The sequence below is a fragment of the Eschrichtius robustus genome, chromosome 5 (assembly GCF_028021215.1).
Source record: "Eschrichtius robustus isolate mEscRob2 chromosome 5, mEscRob2.pri, whole genome shotgun sequence".
Classification (NCBI taxonomy): Eukaryota; Metazoa; Chordata; class Mammalia; order Artiodactyla; family Eschrichtiidae; genus Eschrichtius; species Eschrichtius robustus.
This window is the reverse complement of record NC_090828.1, coordinates 75,299,617-75,323,505: the sequence shown is the minus strand read 5'-3', so window position 1 is coordinate 75,323,505 and position 23,889 is coordinate 75,299,617. Positions and strand designations below refer to the sequence as shown.

General features: G+C 39.6%; 1 protein-coding gene and 2 non-coding genes across 3 annotated transcripts in view; 2 read left to right on the top strand and 1 right to left on the bottom strand.

The window, feature by feature from the left end:
- Positions 1 to 23,889, top strand: part of GPD2 (glycerol-3-phosphate dehydrogenase 2) — a 200,414-nt gene that overhangs the window by 19,957 nt on the left and 156,568 nt on the right. The window lies entirely within an intron of this gene.
- TRNAA-CGC (transfer RNA alanine (anticodon CGC)) lies at positions 21,929 to 22,000 on the top strand. The gene has a single exon. It is a non-coding gene; the product is annotated as a tRNA-Ala (tRNA).
- TRNAG-GCC (transfer RNA glycine (anticodon GCC)) lies at positions 22,288 to 22,358 on the bottom strand. The gene has a single exon. It is a non-coding gene; the product is annotated as a tRNA-Gly (tRNA).

Here is a 23,889-nt window from a genome sequence, read left to right as displayed (position 1 = left end):
CAATTTGCCTGGTCAATTTGGATTTATACTAAACTCTACCGCTTAATGATAGCTTAAGATCTTTTTGCCAGTGTAGCTGCCTTATTTTTATTGGCCTTGTAAGCATGTGCCCAAATATACCCTATTACAGATGCTTTCCTGTCATCATTGATATAATACTCCTTAAGAGTGAAGGTGTTTTTACTCTCAGGCAGAACTGATTCTAAGGAGGTGATGGGGACACTTCAGTGATCGCATATGTGCACAGAGTAGGTAGCAGTTAGGAATGCTCTTAGCTGCAAGCAACAAAAAAATCAACTAGCAGTGGCGTCAACAAATTTTCGCTCAGTGGCTTAATGACATTAAGGCTGCTATCTCTGCAATGCCACTGGCCTTCTCCTCAATGTCAAATGATGGCTGCAGCATAAAAGTGTTCTAGCACCCTTGTCTCAGCAAAAGCATGTTTCAAATGCAGGAAGCAGGAGGTGTGTGGGCAATATCCTTGAACATTGTCTTCTCATCAAGGAGAGAAAACTCTTCAACAGACGTCTCTTAACATCTTCTTGGCTCCAAATTGGTCCCATGACAGCCCTTGGACCAGCTGCTGAAGCCATATTTCCTGAGAACTAGAGACTGTTGCCTGATTTCTGAACAAATCTGGGGCTCCATTTGAAAGAATAAAAAGAGGAATGACCTTTCGTTGGCAAGGAATGGTGTCTCCCACAGAAGCTACCAAGAACACTCATGAGACTTCACGGAGATCATGCTTATGTTGAATCTGGAATTCAAGTAGAAGTTGGCCAGGTGAATAAAGTTTGGAAAGGTTGAAAAGGCAGAGGGAGCTGCTTCTGCAGGTGTACGGAACAATCAGAGAACTGCAAATAGAGTTGGGCATTCTGTTTGTGAGGAAGAGTGAGAGAAGGGACTGCAGAGGTTGACGGGAGTCACATCACGCTATGAAGACAAGTGAAAGCAGGGAGTCAAGTTCTCACACCTTCAGGCATTCATTCTGAGGTTGTTAAATTTGCAAATAAATACCTGTCTTGGCTTTCCCCCCAACCCCCCACCCAACATGTGGCTGAGAAGATCTAGACAATACTGTCATTCCCCTGTTTTAAAGAAGAAAGGTAGAGCAGTCATTACGCATGATTACTTGCTCTCTCTCTTCCTCTCCTTAGCCAAATCTTGCTTGGGAATTTTTCAGGTGTTTGCTAAGCCAGACTGTACTCAGTGGGTTATGGGGCCTCAGAGGACTTGCCAGCTACACTTCCTCTACTAAAACCTTTGGAGAAAAGAAGCTGAGTGCTTAGAATGAAACCAGTCCTGCTACCGTGATCATTATTGATTAGACCAAGGGATCAGTACCTGAGCCAAAAGCTGCCCAGTAGGAATGCAACTTATTAGATAATGACAGACAGACATAATCAGATCTTCTCACTTTGGGAAGGTTAACAGAGTGAGGGACAGATGCCAGAAATATCAGTAGCAGAGGCAAGGTGCAGAGGAGGGAGAAGGGAGAAAAAGGGCTAGAGAGAGAATAAGAGGAAGGGAAAGGGAACAATAGCTGAGCTCTAGAAATGAACACAATAAGTCTTTGATCTTGGAAACTGTGGGAAAAAGAACGTAGAAAGCATCAATTATTGAACAATTCTTTAGTGACCTGAATTGTATTATCATCAGACCATATGAATCATTAAATTTATTTTCAAAATGCAATATAATCCCATTCTTCCAAAGAATATGATATAGTCAGATAAAATTATTGATGCAGGTTGCGATCATAAATTATTTTGGATCAGGTTGAACTGCTGTTCACTTTCCAAGGTAAGTACCTGAGGTGTGAGGTCTCTGGGAATAGGCATGTCACTGTTTCCTTTCTGTGAGCTTGTGGTTGATGGCTCATAGAGAAGACTTCCTTTCTTCCCTGAGTAATTTTGAATAAGAAAACAATTATCAAAATGGAATGAGGTAATTTCTGAGGCAACAAGAGAAAGAGAAATGATGTTTAGTTATTAGAAACTGAGGGCCAGAGGAGACATGATTCATGGATCTGCCAAGCTGAGGTGTATAGCCTGAAGTGCAAATAGAAGCAGATTGGAGAACAGGAAAGAAACTTGTGGGGAAAGCAGACAATAGGGACCTGTTCCAGTTGAAGAACACCTATGTCTCCCGGAAGAGTAGTTCTTCACCATGGCTACTCATCAGAATTGCCTGGAGTACTATCGAAAAACTCCATTTCCAGACCTTAAGTCTTGCTGAATCAGAATATGACATTTTATGCAGCTGGCCCAGCACCCACCCATGACGGAGATTTCACCTGCTGAAGTGAAAATATTTGTGTCGTGATAGCAACAGTCCTTTCTTGAGAAGGACTGTCTTTTGTTCTCAGACCATGGCTATCTTAATTTTTTACCGGAATGTTCTTCCCTTTATGAAATTGTTGTGATAAAACATGGTACTTTTAAACAATGTTCTTAGCAAAATCAAAGTTAGCAAAACTATTGTGGGTTTTGACCTTGGGTAATTTACCATCATTACTATCACTAGTTTCCTGACCTTAAAATGTAACAGAGTGGTTTTGTGCAGATTAAGTGAGATAACATGTATAATATGCCTGGTACCTATGAAACTGTCAAAATTTTCTCTTCCTATGCTGTTAGGTAAAATACTTTAGTTTGCAAAGTTTGATAACTCCTGCTTAGACAATAAAGGTGATTTATTGTTTCAGATAAATGAAAAGTCTAGATCTTGTGGTGGGCATAGGGTATTATTTAAACAGACTTGGCTCTAATTTTCTATGATTCTTTCTGTTCTACCCTCCTCTGTGTTTTGGTTTCGTCTCTGGGCTACCTCTTCAATGTGGCTGCACATAGTGAGAGATCCACATAGTGAGAAAGAATGCAGTTCCTGAAACCAGGATCCAAATTCCAGTCCTAAGGAGTTTGGACCACCCCTGAGCCAGTGACTATGACCAGAGAATGCCGTGCGTTGACTGGCTCAGCCATGATTCATCTGTTCCTGAACCAATGCCGGTGCTAAGGGAAATGGGATTACCCTAATCAATTTAACACACCAGGACCAGTCCCCAAAGCTGGAGATGCTGTAAATCCCAACTAAACCAAAAGGCTGCCACCCAATGGGCTGGAGGAGAATTGAAGTTGGAGGAATTACCACAGGCCCTTCCATAGCTTTATTCCTAAATATACTTGCTATTGGCTACCTGCATACGGCAGCCTCCTATACATACCCTTACTGCCTGCATTAAAGTAGTTTGGGTTAAAATGAAAGAAGCTTCCAGCATTAAATGTTATTTATGTTATTTACTTAATACTTAAAAGTACTAAAATGTTGTTATTGAAGATTGAAAAATATAGAAAATTAGATGGGAGAAAAGGCTCTTATGCCACCAGCGAAGATAACCATCATTAAAATTTAGCGTTATCATCGTTGTCTTTCTCTTATGTGTGTGTATATTATGTTATATACCAAATTTTGTATGTCATTTTAAATTGAGTTTTAAACTAATATATCCCTTTCTTGATTATAAGAGAAGTATCTAGTCAAGTTTTTAAAATGGGAAAATGCAGAAGTGTAAAGTAAAAAGGAAGGATGGATGGCAGAATGTAAGACAAAAATAGAAATTTCATTGAAATACCATCTCTAACTTTTAGTATGCATCAAATATTTGTTTTATATAGTTGAGGTAAAGCTATTTATACTTGTGTTTTAAGCATAATTAACAAAGAAATGCTCATTTGTCTTAGATGACAGATAATATTTACCACTGGATGGTTTATTAGTCTTCCCCAATCAAAAAAAATGACTCGTAATCAATATGAGTTTTAAAGATGTGAAACTCATAACTCAAGCTTCCTAGCAATAAAAGTGACCACTGTTACTATATGTAGCTGTATTTTATGGAAGGGAGGGTAGGGGCTTACATGTAATAATTCTCTCAGTGTGGCTCACAAATTAGTAAATAGTTTAGCCATTTTTTTATTTTAATTTTTAAAATCAAAGTAGTATATGCACATAATTTTAAAAGATAAATACAAACACAGAAGTCCTCTGCTCCACCTCTCTTAGTGGATCCACTTCTAGACCATCTTCCCAGAGATAACCGCTTTCAGTTCTTTTTGCTGTATCTTCTAGAGACTGTACCGGCATGTGTCTTAATGCTTTTAGTGCCATTTATAGTTATTGCTTTTAAACTTTAACTGGTACCTCTCAACTCTAGAATATGAGTATTTAGCAATCTTCCACTCCTCCTCTCATCCTCCAAATATTATATCACAATTTTTGGTTAAATAAACATAAATTGTTTGTGTTGCTGTGTCCATATAAATATTGTTTACAGATGAGTATGTCATTTATTATGATGATACTTCCTTTCTTCTATAACTTTGCCTTCCAGAGTTAATTACTGTCTGACTTGGTTGTTGTTATTATAAGTTTTCTTTATTTTCTATACATCTAACATTATTTAACCCCCCCAAATTTTTTATATTAATTTTTAAAAATTAAACTCTCCCACTGAAATGAAAAACATATCAATAGAGTCAAACATATCAAGTTCCTCTTGCTTGCTGGCTTGCTTATTTTTTTTGTGCTATTACCTCATCCCATCTGTCCTCCTGTTCCAGGGACACAGACTATCTGCTTTCCAGGTTCTCTGCATAGCTGTTGTCCTGGGATTCCCCTCACTACTCTGTGTTGACTATTTTCTAAAGATTTTCCCTCTTTCACTGTACTCCTTCATTTAGTAGAGCAAATCATGCATTGGAAGGCCATTTTTTGAGAACTTGCTTGTCTGACAAATTTTTATTCATTCACATTCAATTGATAGTTTGGGTGGGTATGGGTGGGTAGGTAATTCAAGACTAAACATTTTCTCTCGGTGCAATAAAGGCATTTCTCCACTCTTCTGGCATCCTGGGTTTGCAGTTACCCTTCCTTGAATGTGGTCTCCGCTTTCTCTCTGGAAGCTCTTACCTCTGTCTCAGGTGTTCTAAAATCTTATCGTGAGCTTTGATGTCTGTCTCTTTCTATTCACTGTACCAAGAACTCTGCAGAAACATGTTCTTCAGTAACAGGATATTTTCTTATATTATTTCTTTGATCATTTCTTTTTATCAATTTGCCTCTCTCTCTCTCTCTCTCTTTCAAATTCTTACCGTTCTGATTTTGTATCTCCTGTATTGGCATGCTTGATTTTCTTATTTTTCCTCTCCTGTAGCTCATCTTTTGCCGTTTATATTATTTTCTCTGGCTGACTTCCCTAACTTTATGTCCTAAACACTCTACTAATTTTAAAAAATTCTGCTGACATGCTTTATAATTTCTGTGAACTTTTATTCTTTTCTTCCTCTCCACTTCTTTTTCTTCAATAACATACTCTTCTTGATTTATGGATACAATATGTCACTTAGTTTTCTGATTATATTAATTATACATTTTAAGCACAATTTTTCTGTCCTCCACATTTCTGTTTCTTCTGCATTCAATTTTATCTTTGAAAAATATGTATTCCTATTTTGTATTTTGGAGGTGGCATTCACGTTCCTGGGGATAGTGGGCTGTCTCTTAGGGTCTAGATGGAAGCTCTATATGCTAATTGGAGGCTCTGTGCATGTGTATGTGAGCGAGGCGATGTGAAGTGAGAGGGATGCGGCTGATTTGAGGCTTCACTGCTGCAGGGTGGAAGGAGTGGGACCTAGCTGTCCAAATGTCAGTATTGTTGGCCTTTTGGGGGGGCCAGACCCTTTGTGTTAGTTTTCTATGACTGCTGTAGTAAACTGCCACAATGACTTAAACCAACACAAATTTATTTGATAGTTCTGTAGTTCAGAATTCTAAAACAGGTCTCACTAGGCTAAAATCAGGGCTATGTTTCTTTCTAGAAGGTCTACAGGAGAATTGGTTTTCTTGCCTTTTCCACTTTCTAGCAGCTGACCACATTTCTTTCCTCATGGCGTCCTTCCATGTTCAAAACCAGCAATGGCTGGTCAAGTCTTTCTCATATCTTATAACTCTGACCCTGACTTTTACTTTTCTACCCCCCTCTTCCACATTTAAAAGACGCTCTGACTACTTTGGGCTACTCAAATAATCCAGGGTAATCTTCTTACTTTAAGGTCAGCTGATTAGCAACCTTCATTCCATCTGCAACCTTAATTCCCCTTAGCCATGAAACATAACATATTCACAGGTTTGGGGGATTAGGACCATCTTTGGGGGGGGGGTGTCACTATTCTGCCTACCACACATTCCAATTTCCTGTCTGATGATCTCTTCTAGGTACAGTACAGAGGATAGAACTGAGATGTCTTGATATTTTACAGGAATTTCATATATTCCCCCTGTTTTCTATTTTTGCAGGGGCTCACTTCCCATTCTCTGTTGTCTTAGTGTGGGTTCCCTGTAGTTTAATTTTTCTGGAAAATGAATCTCTGGTTCTTGCCAAATATAGAAAGAGATACATCCATAAACTGGGAACCTGCCTGGGAGGGTGATAGCTCCCTAGATGGGGTGGTCATGTGTGTGGGTAGCTGTGTCACTGGGTAGTGTGGCATGAAGATATGAGAGGCTAATAGCTGTTCTTTCCATTTTCAATTCCAGCCACTACTCCTACCTTTTTAGGTACCTGGTGTATTCCTAAGCCTTCTCAGGAGTCATCCATCTGCTTTCCTTCTTTCAAATTTGTTGACCTCTTTTCTTCACTAATTTCTTCTCACATTATTTTTCCTCCTGTGAGTTTTTACCTTTTCTATTCCTTTATGTTTATTTTAGTGAGATATTTTGGAAGGATCAGAGATAAACAAATATAATCATTAACCAGAAGTTGTTTATCATTTTTAAACAAGTGATAAAACTGGAGAACAACAGATATTATTTTAGCTTGTCACTAAACACGGAGAGAGGTTCATTATAAATTGAGAGGTACAGATTTGCAAATAAACATTCATGTTCAGGTAATTGGAAAAGAGAAAGAAAAAAAAAGGAAAGAACAGATTAGGGAAGCACTGAAGATTAAGATTGTTCCAAGTCTGCAGAATTGATCTGATATCACATTTTCAATTGGATTAATGAAAGAAGGCCACACTTTGTAAGAAAAACTATGCAAGTTCTTTCATATCACTACTTCTGCATTTTTGAAATCTTAATTTTGAATCATCTCTGAGTTCTCCAGATTATAACTGCACGGCACCTTATTTTCTGAGACAATGCATACCTAAGAATCTCTTCCTTTTTCCCTGATGCCTGAAAGACAGCCTGTCCAGGTGTAAATATTTTAGTTATTTTTTTCTTTAAATCTCTTCAGATGTTTCTCCATTGTATTGGGAAGGTGTTATTGTACAGGTATGAAGATGGCTTTTTGTTCCTTTCTGTACAGCCTGCCTAGGTGCTTCTGAGACTCTTTTTTTTTTAGTTATTAAAATCATAAGTTTAGACAATTTTGGGTTATATGCTATTGATAGTCTAAAAGTAATAAACAGTGAAAGTTACTTTAACATACATATTGACACATTTCTGAGATTAGGGTAAAATATGTAACAATGTTGTAATCAAGGATTCCTTGAATCAAATACAGATGGTCCTGCTTAATGATCTGTCCTAATTAAAAGCTGTCTTAATTTTTAAATCAGCCTTTCCATGGATTCACAAGTGGGATTATAAATTAAAGGCCAGTAAAAAGCTGAATCACTTAATTATCTGGAAATTTCTTACTTTAAAATCTGTGTAAATCTATATAACTACTTTAACCCTCCTTATTTCAGAATGTCAAAGCCACAAAGGCTAGTGTTTACCCTTTCTGTAGGAGCTGACATATATGGGAAGCTTTAGCTTTTATTACAGAGTGGACGTTGTTACAGTCTGACTTGGTCATTTTATAGGCAAAAAAACTACTTCAGCTGATTTAATGGTCATTTCAATTTTTCACTTTTTTTTTTGTTTTGTTTTGCACTTTGGAGACATTCTCTATTCAAATTACAAGTGCTGTTTTGTTTCTTTCTAACCCTGTTGTCTCAGAGTGTCAATTTCACGGGCTATACAGTCCTTAAAGATAGGGTCAGGTCTCATCCATTTCTATATTTGCAGGGCCAAGCCCAACAATTAGTTTGAAAGATGCAGAGTGCGGGTGAGGTGTAAGTTGTGCATTTATACTAGAGCGTATATTTAAGCCAGGAGTCACAATGGCCTTTCTCCTACCGCTGCATAGTCCTCTGGGCCTCCCAGAGCAGATAGTCCGCTCTCTGGCTTTAGTTGTGAACCTATCTGGAGGCATGGATTGTAGCTGAACATACATAGGATGTTTGCCTTTGGGAGGTCCATGGCCCATGCCACCCATGGAACTGCCAACAGCATATCTGACGACATCTTGAGAGGTTCAGTGGAGGGTTAGGATACCTGCTGTAAAGCTGTAGTACAGTTGAATGAACAGCCTGATATAATGCAAGTGTTGAAGGAGATGAGAAGGAAATGAAAGTCCAAACCTGCTCAGGAAGGTGAGGTTTACCTAGACGGCAGGGCTGGAGAACGACAGAAGACAGCAAATGAAAAACTGCTGAATTCCTGGGCATAGAACATAAGGAATTTGAATTCATATATCCCAAATGAGTCTCCATCATTATTTAGGCACCTAATTTTTAAGAGCATCAGTATTCTCTTCATATTCACAGGCATATATACCTGTATAGTAAATTGTACTATATTTTATTCCCATTGAAGAGTTAAATCTATTTAATCTCCATTCTCCAATGGAGAATTCTTTTTTTTTTTTAAGTTTTTTTTTTTTTTAATTTATTTATTTTTATTTATTTTTGGCTGTGTTGGGTCTTCGTTTCTGTGCGAGGGCTTTCTCTAGTTGCGGCAAGCGGGGGCCACTCTTCATCGCGGTGCGCGGGCCTCTCACTATCGCGGCCTCTCTTGTTGCGGAGCACGGGCTCCAGACGCGCAGGCTCAGTAGTTGTGGCTCACGGGCCCAGCTGCTCCGCGGCATGTGGGATCTTCCCAGACCAGGGCTCGAACCCGTGTCCCCTGCATTGGCAGGCAGATTCTCAACCACTGCGCCACCAGGGAAGCCCGAGAATTCTTAAATCATGGTCTCTGACTATTCCTTTAATGAACAAGTGAAGTCCTGCGAATAGCTTGAGTATTTCAACAATGGTCAAGTAAGCTTATAAGCAGAAACTTCTATGTAACGGCTGGATCATTGCCTTTATCTAGCCAAAACAAGGTGAATCAAGAAGTAATCTTCTGGACTTCCCTGATGGTGCAGTGGTTGAGAATCCGCCTGCCAATGCAGGGGACACGGGCTCGAGCCCTGGTCCGGGAGGATCCCACATGCTGTGGAGCAACTAAGCCCATGCGCCACAACTACTGAGCCCGTGTGCCACAACTACTGAAGCCCACGTGCCTAGAGCCCATGCTCCGCAACAAAAGAAGCCACCACAATGAGAAGCCCACGCACTGCAACAAAGAGTAGCCCCTGCTCGCCATAACTAGAGAAAGCCTGCACCCAGCAACGAAAACCCAATGCAGCCAAAAAATAAAGAAATTTATTAAAAAAAAAAAAAAAAGAATTAATCTTCCTAAATTACACTCTAAATATTTGTTTCAGCTTCTGGCCTTGCCACAAGTCTATGGGAGATCTGGTTAGTGTTTATGAATGACCTTCCTAATGGGTGGGAGAAAGCAACCCTCCTGCCCTCTCTCCCCTGCAGACTTCTCCAGTCTTTTCTGGTGCCTTTGTTATAGACAAATTCCAAGATCATGATGGCTCTGATTCGTCAAAATCATTTGGAAAAGGTTTCATTCAGATCCCAACCCTATTATCATGAAATGGATATCAAACTGGAATATGATCACAATAACAGCCATAGAGGAGTCCTTAAATACCTCTTCCCAAAGGATTATTTCTTTATGATGCAAGTTGAAATCCAAGGAAATAATTAATATTTCTCAAGGCAATAAATAAATAAAACAATAAAGTAAAAATTCAAAGCCATAAGTAAAAAATAAGGAACTTCTCTCAAATTCCTCCCAGAATTTTCCTGTTTAGGTATCCCAGGGATCTCATGTGTATAGCCTCTAAACGCTGTGGTTCCTGTGTTCCTGGTAACTAATCTATGAATTTTATTCTATTTAATTCAGTTATGTAGAAATATCTAACATTTATTACTTCTGTGTGGCAGGTCCAGTTCTAAGTGCTTTGCATATATTTACTACTCAATCTCCACTTAGCTTTTGTTATTCCTGTTTAGAAACTGAGGCACAGGAAGGATAGCAATTGTCTCAAGGTTGTTCATGTAGGAAGTAAGAGAACTGAGATTCAATCCCAGGCAAGCTGGTTCCAGCATCAAAGTGCTTAATCACACACAATAATGCCTCTCTAAAATTCTTACTTTGTTACACATAATTATCAAATCCTATGATTTTACATAGTTTTCTGAGTGAAAAGAGGAAGCAAAGGAGAGCTGCTCAAAAATGTTAGAAGCAAATGTTATCCTGCTGTGTTCATTTTTAAAAAATCTTTCACTGTCCTCATGAGTACAAAGAAATGTGTCCCCATCCAGATAAAACACCAAAGTGGTGTTCCAGAAATGGATTTGAACTCCAAATCTTTGATGATCATAGATAAGAGACTTGGGAGAACCTGATTTAAACAAATTGATTTGAGCTAAAGACAAAGCTCAAATTAATGGTACAACCTAGAAATGCTCGCTGAAAGGCTAAATCTTTGGATTTTTATACTATTTGGAAGAGGAGTGGTTCTGTTAATAGGACAGACTTTGTGCAACATATGTTAAGAAAAAATTTGGAAGCACTTAAAAAATACAAGCTGGAAGCTCAATCTTGTAAAAAAAAAAAAAAAAAGGGAAAAAAATCCTTAAAATATTTTGGAGCTTTTAGGAGAAAGTCAATATTAAAATTAGCATGAATATAGAGAAAGGGCTTTATGAGTCGAGTGTCTGTTGTTTTTCTAAATGTCAGCATGGAAACCCAAACAGACAGAGGTGAGTTAGGTCCCTGGAAAGACTGACTGGGAAAACTGAGTGTTAAGTTTGTGACGTGGTTGATGGCAACCAAAAATTGTCAAGTGCATGATGACAAAGTATTTCCTGGAACCAGGGGCTGCTTCAAGACATATAAACAAGGGTAATGTGGGGACCCATGCTTTAAACTAAGATGAGTTACTGCCACACACCACCAGCTGTTCCAGAGAGGGAACAATGTTCCCAGAGAGGTCTCTGGAATTCGGAAACCATTAACAGATAGTTTGAGCTGAACTTTGTACTGAATTGACAGTCTTTGCATACAGCAGAGGAAAACACCCAATTTTAAAACGTAACTTCCACTCTTTCATTTCAACGTTGTAATCTTGAAAACAGAACACTTGGCTATTAACCGAGACTAGGGCTTACTTCATTACAGCTCTTAAGAGTTTACCCTGAAAATCACATTTCATTGAGTTCTTAACTTTAATTCAAGAAAACTTCCTCTAGAGGTATGACTACCTACTCCAAGGAAGCAGGAAAGTGTATTTGAATTCAAAGTTACCGTCGGACCCTTAGTTTTCTCATCTATGAAAAGGAAGGTTTGGTCTAAACCCTCTATAAGAGTTTGTGGGGATTTGTCGGTGTTGTTTTTAAGCCTCATAATCAAATTCACATGTTGTTGATATGACCTTCCTAGAGTGACTATCAGTTCTAACAGAAGAGAAGAGAGGCCTAGGGGTGTGTGTGTATATGTATCAGACATACCCACACATACATACGTGTATATATGTATATATAATACTCAGAAGTGAATATGATGCTCGAGAAATTTACCACACTGAAAACTAAATAAGAAGCCCTCTCTGCAAAAACCAGAAAAGAAACTTACCTAGCTTTCCCAGTATGCTTCTCCAGAACATTTTTCTCCCCATACAGTACGAAAAGTACTTTGAAAAATTCTTAAAACATCAGCCTAAATAGAGTTGTGAGTCCTTCTAAAGTCATGGGTGTTTCTGGCTCACACTTTACCATTTAGGTTACCATTTACCGGAACAATGAAGTGTTTTTGTTTAAAAGTCTGTCCCCTCTAATTAAACAGAAATGGAACTGAGTCAACAATGAAGTTCTAGAAGCTGACAAACTGAAAATGTCAATAAGCTATTAAAGACATGCCCTGTCAAAAGATACTAGGAAGTTGCATTGATCCTGAATCCTTAAGAGAAAAAGACCTTTAGATCAGAAAGCTCTCCTTAAAAGGAGCTGAGGAACCTTAGCCTAATCGTGATTCTTTCCCCTTGCAAACGCCTTCTGATCCACAGGCTTGGCAACTTGGCCATGCAGCAATGGCGTTCTCTCTGTACCGTCTCCTAACCCTTTTGTAAAATGCAGAACATTTGTTTAGCAGAGGGCACCAGTGCTCAGAAAGCAGACCGGTCTGATGGTGTGCGATGATTCTGTCTTTTATCTGTCTTTATACTTGGGGGTGGGGGGAGGGTTCTTTATACCTGGACCACAGAGCAGCCATCTCCATGAAACTTTTAACTAACCCAGTAGACTTCGAATTTTATGGTGATGGTTGCACAACATTGTGAATATACCAAAAACCAATGAATTGTACGCCATAAATGGGAGAATTATATCTCAACAAAGTTGTTATAAAATTTTTATAGTGTGTAGTGTCACGCCTGGATACAGTTCTTGAGTCTTAGCCCAAAGGGCTGAATCTCTAGATGCTGAGTCCAGGCAACCATGTTTTAAACAAACATTTCAGGTGACTCCAATGAGATGACCCAAGGTCCACACTTTTAGGGAAATCTAAAAGAGGTGCTACATTTTGGTACTTCCTCTAAACAAGAAAAGAAATCCCACAAAAGTTCGGAATAATCAATAATCAGTAAACAAGTAGCATAACCATCCTTCAACAATCATGAATTTGATTCAGTTCATAATTCCCCATTATGAATGTGAATATTATCAGTACTGTAGGAACTGTGATAAATTTTTACTGGAACTAGGTCAGGAGTCCCCTCAGATAACTTATATGAGTATTTATCAGGCCACAAAGGAATTTTCAGTACATTTTCTTACTGAATCCTCACAAAGACCCTATTGAGTTGCAGGAGCTGTAAAAGCCACCTGTCTTCTACAGATGAGAAGGTGGAGATTCAGCGAGGGTAAATGTTTTGCTCCAAACACCTAACTGATAACTAACTGACAGTCTGCTTGGATACCAGGTCTTCTGACTCCTAGTTCAGCACTCTTTTCACTATAAAAATCTGCCTAAAGATGCTTCCTCAGCATATACCAGCATGGCCTGCCTCTAACCCTTAGAAGCTATTGTTTGAGCACATTTATGAAGTTTCTATTTTTTTTTTTAGATTATTATTTATTTATTTATTTATTTATGGCTGTGTTGGGTCTTCGTTTCTGTGCCAGGGCTTCCTGTAGTTGCGGCAAGCGGGGGCCACTCCCCATCGCGGTGCGCGGGCCTCTCACTATCGCGCCCTCTCTTGTTGCGGAGCACAGGCTCCAGATGCGCAGGCTCAGTATTTGTGGCTCACGGGCTTAGCTGCTCCGCGGCATGCGGGATCCCCCCAGACCAGGGTTCGAACCCGTGTTCCCTGCATTAGCAGGCAGATTCTCAACCACTGCGCCACCAGGGAAGCCCAAAGTTTCTATTATTAATGATGCTAAGAAACTGTACATCTTTTTTTTTCTATCTGTATCACAAAAAGAAAATGCACAATTTAACACATTTACCCCCAATTTCTATAACAGTTTTGTCTAAAAAACTGGATTAACGTACATCAGCAGTGGGGAGCATATGTGAATGTGTGTGAATGTGTGTGTATGTTGAGAGAGAGAGAGAGTAGATATATGGTGTTTCCATATGTTTGTGGAAAGAATGGAATATTGTTCTAATGTGAAATTACAAAATAGAATTATTAATTTGTAGGTGAACTGTTAAAAGAAATGAACATGTATTGGATAATTACTGTAAATCTACTTCCCTCCTCTCACCAATCCCCACCCCTCCCTGTCTCCATTCCTTAAAGACATGCATTGGGCTCATGGCCTGCTCCACCCAGACCCCACCATGTTCCTGAGGTGAATTAGTGTCCCTGTGAATATCTCAAGCCTTTCAATTCCTTGATCATCTCATCTTTATTAACCACCTCCACTCTACCTTAGATACCCATTCCCATGGCGATGTCATCACCCTGAACTTCCCCATCTTTGAAATATTTGTTCCAAAGATCCCACTGACCACAGCTCTCTCATTTGACCTCAAGAAATTCTTCAAGCATCTGGTCAACCCATTCCTCTCTTTATTACTGTTTAGGAAAATCTTAGATTCTATGTCCATCTCTTCAGTTGTACCCTTGTCAGTTCCCAAATTCCTGGCCCCATTGTCCTTTCACCATAGGCACCTTCAGAATGTCTACCCAGGCAATCTGGCATTCCCCTTTCTCTGTGCCTACTGCTGACCACTGGCTCTCCACATTTCTCTCTTTAACCTCATCTGGATTTCAGTGCTGCCTGGAAATCCTTCCAGCTCCTTTAGACTTTTTCCATTTTCATTAACCCTGTAAACACAATAACTTGTCTAATAAGGCCATGTGGGTGGACTCTCTTCCTTGCAAAGGAAATAGAAGCTTTTTTCATGGAAATGTCTTAAATTTACTACCTCCAAATCTATACAATTAACTATATCCCAGAACCCATCTGTTCACACTTTTCTCTTGCTTCAAGAAGGTAGATGTGTCTTCTTTAAGGGAGACTTTTAAGATATTCTTCACATATCTTTGTTGTCTCCCTCTCTTCTGACTCCATATTTTTATTCAAACATACCGAATCTTCTTCTACCTTAAATTAAAAACAAAACAAAAAACGTTTCTTATCCCTAGACCCTCTTCAATCTACCATTCTTTCATTTAGTTGCTCAAGTCAGAAGCTTTGGAATCATTTATTCCTTTCTTTTCCTTATCCTCCATATCCAATTGATATAAAAGGTCTGCCAAACCCATTTCCTCAATATCTCTTTATTCATTCAATTTTCTCCTCCTCCATTTCCCATGCAAAGTCTCTAAACTAGTGTTGTCCAGTAGAACTATAATGTGAGCCACATGTGTAAAATTAAAAATTTTCTATTAACGATAAAAAGTAAAAAAGAGAAATTAATTTTAATGATATATTTTATTTAATCCAATATATTCAAATATTATCATTTCAACATGTAGTCATCATGAAAAAAGCTACTAATGAGATATTTTACCTTCTCGATATGGATTAACCATATTTCAATAGACATATGTTGCTAGTGGCTACCATATTTGATAGTGCAGCTCTAAATCATCATCTCTTGCCTGAGCCCATCATTTCTTTGCTTGATGCCAGAAGGAAGCTTCCAGTGGTCTCCTTGCTTCCTGTTGGGACCCACTTCCATATGTTCTATAAATTTCAGCCAGAATGCTTTTTCTAAAAATAAAATCTCACGTTCTTTTCCTCTGTAGAACTCTGCATGGTTTCTCACAGCTCTATATGCTTTTACGATATTTACAAGACCCTGCATAAACTGGACCTTGTCTACTTTCCAGCTTCCTCTCTTCCTTGTCATATTCCACAACACAGCACACACACCCCACTAAATATATTTTACTCCTGAGAGGTTTATGATCTTCTTGGCTTTGAGGTCATTGCATATTCTATTCTTGCTGCATAGTTTGCTCTTCTTCATCCTTATCCCTATTCATCCTCAGTAGGCTAACTGCTACTCATACTTCAAGTCTCCACAGAAACCTTCCCTGATCCCCTAGTCTGGATTATGTGTTCCTCTTGGGTGCTCACATGGAATTCTTAGTTCCTTCTACCATAGCCTTTACTGTACTATCAATGCTTTCTTTATATTCACTGCTTCCTCGCTTACCCCTAAGTACAGTCAGGGTGGGGGCAGGACTAACTTTGTCACTTTTTTATCCCCAGTTCCAAGCATAGTGCCTAGCATATGGTAGGTGATCAACAGATCTTCACTGAGTAAATGAATGAGTAAATGAATACATGTGACCTTTTTTTAAGACAAGAAAATTAAAAAGGAAGAATCTTTCCTATTTGCAAATTCTCCTGTGATTAAAGGTAGTTGTGTCTCTTGTCCTTTCTTGATTCCTTGGATCTCACTAATTTCCAGATGAATTTGCTTCAAAAGAAATAGTTTCTTTAAGGTAGGTATTAAAAGGTAGAGAGCATGAAAGAGCTTCCACTAGAAGAAAGACAGAAAAACTTCCCAGAGAGAATAACTGAATTGTATGGCATATATTAGAAGAATTAACATTTGATTTTGTGGTGAAATAACCATTATTAAAATTAAACAATGACTTCCATGTCACTAAATCCAAGGGACATTTTATTTTATTTTATTTTTTTTAAACATCTTTATTGAAGTATAATTGCTTCACAATGGTGTGTTAGTTTCTGCTTTATAACAAAGTGAATCAGCTACAGATATACACACGTTCCCATATCTCCTCCCTCCCGCATCTCCCTCCCTCCCACCCTCCCCATCCCACCCCCCCAGGCGGTCACAAAGCACCGTGCTGATCTCCCTGTGCTATGCGGCTGCTTCCCACTAGCTATCTATTCCACATTTGGCAGTGTACATATGTCCATGACACTCTCTCATCCTGCAAGGGACATTTTAAATCATCGAAATTTTACCTGATTTCTCAGGTGGCAGTGTTTTTAAACTTATCTCTCTATTGAAACGTTCTTTTCCAGTTGGGATCCCTGAAATCTTACTCTGGTTTTCCTTCTGTCTCCCTGGCTGTTCCTTTTCATTCTCCTTTCTCAGTCTTTAAGTATTAGAGTTCCTCAATGCTAGACCCTCAGCCCCTTCTTGTCTCATTCCCTGTTCTTTCCCTAAATAGTCTCATCCAATCCATGACTTTGTTTTCTCTATACCAGTGCTTCTCAAATATATATTTCAACGCCAAACCTCTCTTCTTGTCTCCAAATTCATCATCTAAGTATCTACTTAAGATCTCCGTTTGGAGAGATGAATGCACCCTAAATTGAACAGAATAAAAATGGAATTAATAACCACCTATAAAGCTCCCTCTCCCTCCAGTGTTTTCTGTTTCATTGAATGACACAACGGTGCATGTAATTGTTTAAGTCAGAATACTGGGAATCATCTTGGACACCTCCTTCTCCTGTAATCGCTATTTCCATAAGTCAATCAATAGTTTACTGAATTAATATCAGAGGTGTTTTACATTAACAAATATGTACAGAGTCCTTAACACATATATGTATTATATGTTATATATTATTATTGTATTTATGCAATATGTACATCTATATTTGCAGAGCAATGGAATTTTTTCTGAAGCTCCACACATTTATCTAAATGCTTTTCATTCCCTATTCTTGTAACAGTTATTGGAAACAGTAGTTTCCCTATCTATGTAACAACTGTTTGCTTCTTTCTACATTCACAGGAAATCATTCATTCTCCACTTTTCCTCTTTTGTGCGTCATTTTGTTTTCTTTTTCAGATCAGTTGTGCAATCTGTATGTGTAACTTCTCACTGTCACATTAATCCTATTCCATTGTTAACACATTCCATTCCCTTACATCCCCCTCTTTTGAAGCTTTATTGAAGGGTAATTTACACACCATAAAGCTCACCCATTTTAACTATCAAATTAAGTAATTTTGGGTAATTTTACTGAGTTGTGCAACCGTCACCATAATCCAGTTTTAGAATATCTTTTAGAATATCTTCATCACTGCAATAGAATCCTTTATGTCCATTTACCCTTAAACACCCTTCTGGCCAATTTCCCACTTGAAAATGTAAAGCCAGGATGTATTACATGCCTCAGTAGAACTCAGTGAGTGCTTAGTGCTATGGGGAATTCATACAGAATAAAATACAATACCTAATCTCAAGGGGGCTAGCTAGTTGGTAAAATAAGACCTCAGTCAGAGACCCACACAAGAAAAAATAGATCCTATTTCCCGCTTTTGTGAATGGGCCAGTATAAGACTACAGAGACCCCTGTCATTGAGCAGATAATCTAAATTCGGAAAAATCTTTCATACCCCATACACATAGATTTTTTTTTTTTCTCCTTGCAGCCTTACAACACTCTTTCTTAAACTGACCATTGATAGTTTCCAGAAGTATGGGCTTTTTGTAACATCTTTTCTCTCTTAAACGTCATCTTAAATATGTACCTCCTTCTGTTTCCATCTATTTGTAACCAGAATCTAAATTATAGAATTTGCATCTTTCCAAGTAGAATCTAACACTGTTCAATAAATACATCAAATTATGATCACTATAATTTTTCACTTTGGGGTACTACTGAAAGGAGTAATGTTTATTAACTTTCTTTGAATTAAATGTAACCAGTAGCTTTTTTGGCTCTTGGGTTGTTATTAATAATTAACTGTGGTGATGAAGAACTACTAATAGTTATGACCCTGAGGAGCAAAATAATGTATTTCAAAGAGCTGCCTGTACCTTTAAGTGTTGAGTAAAGCAATTCAGTCCTTTTTCATCCAGGAAGTCACAAGCACAGGGCATTCCCAGGTGCCAAGTGCCGATTACTCTGCTCCCATCCTTTCCTAGTCTCATTTTGAGCCCTTCTAACGGCCAGCAAATCAGCAGGGACAGCTCACTGGAGGAACCCATTCATGTAACATGGGGATGGGGTAGAGGAGACAGGATATGTGAAGCTAAGAAATGTTTGTTTTCAGCACTTGAACACCTGCCTCCACCAGTTTTATGTTATATGAAGGAAAATAGGGAGAAGTTGGAATGAGTTAGCTTCTTCATCCTCTAGCAATGCTAATTTCCCAATGTGCAGGGCCCTGGGCAGTGAGTCCTCCACTGTCAGAATTTTGGCAGGCTTGGTTGCTCACATAACTGGGTGAAGAGCTTGAGAAAGTACCTACTGGAATGCTATGGTTCTCTACCTTGGCTGCAATATTAGAGTCACCTGGGAAGCCTTTTAAAAATCCTATGCCCAGACCACCCTCAGACCAATTAAATAAGTATATTTAGGGATGTGATTCAAGCATCAGAATTTTTTTTAAAGCTTGCCAGCTGCTTCCAGTGTGCAGCTACATTTGAGAACCACTGGACTGGTGATAGACATCTCTTGGGGGTTTTTTTCCCCAGTTTTATTGCAGCATAATTAACATATTGTATTAGTTTAAGGTGCACAACATGATTTGATATATGTATATTTTGTGAAATGACTAACACAATGAAGTTAGTTAACAACCATCACTAGACATCTGCTGTTGTCATGAAAATAGCCCTCTAGCAGTGGCTCTCGGGCTTAGCTGCACACTGGGATAACCTGGGAGTTTAAAAAGATACTGATGCCTAGACCCACTCCTAGCGATTCTGACTTAATTGGTTTGGGAGGGGGCTCAAGCAAGTATCAGCATTTTTCAAAGGCCCTCTCAGTAATTCTAATGTGCAGACAGGAGTAAGAACTACTGCTTGAACTGGGAATAAACATCTTAACTCGTTGCCAGCTTAGAGGGAAAGATGCTGTATACCTGCTGGACGAAGATTGCCATGAGCTGAAGCAAGAACGTGAAAGGAAATGGGGACGCAGTACCAGAGATAAAAGTCACCTGCCTCAAAGTGGGGACGTAAGATCAATCGTTGTGAACAGGGTGTGTGTGTGCGCGTGCGTATGCGCCTGTGCATGATGTGTGTGACAGAGAGAGAGACTGAGAATTGGGGAAATTTGTCCCCAACCAAGAGAGATGTGCTGGGGGTGGAAGATAGAACTGAATTTTTTAATACTTGAAAATTTTGGACACTTGGTCAGACTCTCTTCATCTGCAAGCAGAGCTGGGGCAGTTTTGTTTGCATATAGAATAGATGAGATCCAGAAAGTATTCCCTAATCCAAAAATGTGCCTTCTCTTTCACCTTTCCCATCGACCACAATGGCTGAAAAAATCGTCTTTCTCTTGGGTTATGCCAGACCGGTAAATCGATTTCACATTCTCTGTTGGTTTTAGAGCTTGGCTTCATTTTCTTTATCAAATGCACCAAGTTAGGCCCTGGACTGGTTGAATAGGAGTGAACAATTTAAAAGAAGCCTTCTCTAGGCTTAGCTCTGAACCTTAAGAACAAAGGTTCTTGCCTGAGAACAAAGTCCCAGAAAAGAAGTGCCTCAGGTGATGGAGAAAGAAGCCATAATGTGAGGAAGGGATCCTAAAGAGGATGTCAAAGATGAGGTCACCAAAGGCAAACGTGCTTCCTTTACAATTAACTGAATACTGCAGCTGTAATTTGCACTGGTGAAAACCCTGGTTGGTGAAAAATGGTTCTGTCTCTGTTTCCCGACTCAGAGTCAGCTGAAGGTGTTCATGTTCTAGTGCCTCTGGATGGAAAGCAGGGGTTGGTTTGGAAATGTTTTGGTCTGAAGTAGAGCTCCTTAATGACTGTCCACTGACGTGGCTTTTTTTTTTTTTTTATCATTCTGTATTATAGCTGTATTAGATCAGTATGTGGCTTGTTCTCATTAAAAACAAAATCTGATTATGAGCCATTATTTGTTGAAATTACTGTAAGCAAACACAGTAACATTTATTTTTAATCTAGGACTTGATTATGAAACTTGTGGTTTACCCAGAGTTATTTTGAAACTTCTGCTTTTCTGCTCTGGCTTTTGGCCTGCTGACTATTCCATTTACGAGGGGTGCTCTGCTGCAACGGAAAGCAGTGGAAATTCTAGGCCCTCACCGTGTGCTTGCTGGGTCAGCCTTACAGGTCGGCTGGAAGTGAAGGTAGCCCAGCTCCCCTGACACCAAAGAGCTCTCCCCTGCTCTTTCCCATCAGGGTGTCTGAGGCTTCTCTCAGTCAGCCTTCACTTCCCTGGGGTGGTATCAGTTTAAACTGCACTGGGTAGGGTCAAACACACATCATTTCATTATAATGTAAGTTAGTTCATCATATGACCTAACACTCAAAACAACTGGAGAGGCAATTTCCAAGGAAACAGGACTCGAGGTACATTTCTTCATTTGGGGCTGGGAGTACGATTAGCGGTTAGTTAGGAAGGGTTCAGAGGACAATAAAGTAGCTGTTAAGTGACTTACATTCCTATCACAACATAGTCAGATGGGTCCAAGGGTCCAAGGTGTAAATATCAAACAGCGAGCAGAGTGCATCTTGAGCAGGTACCTCGCCTCGACTTTATCATCATTTGTATAAGATTAAGCTACAAAGAGGGTATCGGTGTCATTTTCTTTCTTTCAGTTTGGGCCCCACGCAAAGAACACGTTGTGAAGTCATTTTTACCTCCAAGAGTTGGCTGTAATCCCTACAAAACCCAGTTTATGGGGATTTGGCGTCAACACGTCGTTCTCCTGAGATGCGGGTGGAGGGGGCGTGGTGGTGTTTTGGGTTTTGGGTGCGCACAGAAGGTCCCCACCGCTCTGCTTCAGGAGCTAGTCTCCTTTGGCCCCTGGGCAGCGTCCGTGGCTCTACCCGCCTGCTGGCCCCTCAGTCGGCGTCGTAGTTGCGGCTCCACCCCGCGGCAAAGCGGCGGGCTGAACGCCCCGCCCCCCACCTCTGCGTTCCGGGCCGCCTGTGCAGTCAGCCCGCAGAGGAGTCGAGCTCGGGCGGGCGCTCAGCGCGCAGACGTCCCGTCCCTCTGGCAGGGCAGGGTATCCGATCCCTGGTCGAGCTCCAGGCGTCCGGCAGGAGTGCTCGAGAGCTGGTCAAGTTTGCGGCCCACACCGCTGGCTGCATGGAGTTCCGATACACCCTAGAAGCAATTTAAGGCGGTGTAGGAAGGGTAGAAGTGGGGTGTCGCAGAAGCGCTCACCAAAATAAAGTCTTGAAACTTAACTATAGAAATTGGACTAGCGGTGGACTGAATGAATACCTATACCAGAAAAACTTTCCGCGGCTGGGGGATGTAGCTCAGTGGTAGAGCGCGCGCTTCGCATGTGTGAGGTCCCGGGTTCAATCCCCGGCATCTCCAGCCAGCCAGAGTGGTCTTTTAAATCTCCGAACACTATGTGGCCCATTACTTTTTGCTCATATATCCTAGGGCCCCCCAAAAACGTCTAAAAGAAAGGCCCGAAAAATACGGCAAATCTCAGGGAATCGGCAGTTTCGACTGCTCGAAGAAAAAGTGAAAAGGGAAATTATCGTTGATTTGTCTTTCTTCATTTGCATAAAATCAATGTTTCTATGTTCTTACTGAACTTGTTTTGGGGATCTGAGATGTATGGGAAAAATGGGATAAGATAGAAAAACGTTAGTAGTTGCATTGGCCGGGAATCGAACCCGGGCCTCCCGCGTGGCAGGCGAGAATTCTACCACTGAACCACCAATGCTTACGGAAGATGGTTTCTTCTATGCCCTACTAGATAGATATTTACGTGTGTACTGATTATGTTATGTTAATAATTATAAATTTATGTATTCAACATCAGAGGAAGCAATGGATTTTTTAAATTAAATAGCTATAATAAAATATTGAGTTAACATTTACATAAAAATCTCATTATACTTACTTCTGTTGAAGCTTATGAGGAGATTCTTTCCTCCAAAGTCGTCCTTGGTGAAGGAGGCAAATGAAAATTTTGTCATGTATACACAAGATTACATAATTACTTAGCTGTATCTTCAGATATTTAGATAATTTAAAACAACCACTCCCTTTTTATTTTTCTTATCTTAGCTATTCAGACAAATACATAAAGATATTTGTCAGGGTTTGGGAGTAGGGATGACGGGGCACCAAGTTATAAGAGTATATTGGAACTATGAGATCTGAACAGGGAACTTTGGAGCATTGGTGATTGACAAGTCACCTAAATTCTCTGAACTGCCCCTTCCTTCATAGTGAGAGACTTGATCCTGGGACCCCTTTCTACTCTAATAATATGAGTGTGATCATTTACCCTTAGTTTCCATGAAGTGTAAAATTGCAAACCACACACCAAATATATATAAGGGGGAGAAATTAAAGTGAAGGAAATTCATTCGTGGAAATGAGTCTAAATATAAAATAGAAGACTCTGGATTTAGGCATTATTGGCCCTTTATCTCTGAGAGGGAAATTCCCAGAGATTTGCAGGATCTTTGTTAGCCAAGAAGAATTTTGGGGGGGGGGGGAAATACATGAGAAAATAGCAGAAAACACATAGCACTTACTATGTGCTGGGCTATGTAAATAGCATTACATATGGACTTCAACCCAGTGAAGTAGGTATTTTTATAATTACCCTAACTTAACAAATGAGAATAGGCAAGATTGGAACACAAGTGGTATCATGTTTAACATTTGGTTGCTTAGCCACTGTCCTGTTCTGCCTACAACAGAATAAATCACTGTGTAGTTACACCAGAAATACTGCATGTGTAGCTCAGGAACACTGTATATCAAGAGTGGAGTTAAAGAAAGATCATAACACACTGCTGAAATAACGTAAGAACTTCTACATCAAGATTTATTTTTAAGAACTTTTTTTTAGTGTGTGCATACAAAGCAGAATTTGAAGAAAAATACATGACAGAATTATAAAGATGTAAAAGATATAATAAAGAGATCAGAGAATCAAGAAATCTAGACTACAATCTTAGTAACCCATGGAAGAACAAGTTCAAATCATTTCACCTCTCAGAACCTCAGTTCCTTAAAATAAGAGAACTAGAGGAGAGACGAGGTTTTAAAATTGCATTCTGAAGGGCTCTAGCTTTCCAGAAGTGCCTCAGGGCCACTAGCTACTGGGGCCTCACCTTCTTTTCCCCGGCCCCTCACTTCACCAGCTCATTTATAAACTCTCCCATTTATTTGCATTTGTTTGATGGGTTACAAGTCTGGAATAAAAGAACATTGAAAAGCCCTCAACTAAATGACCT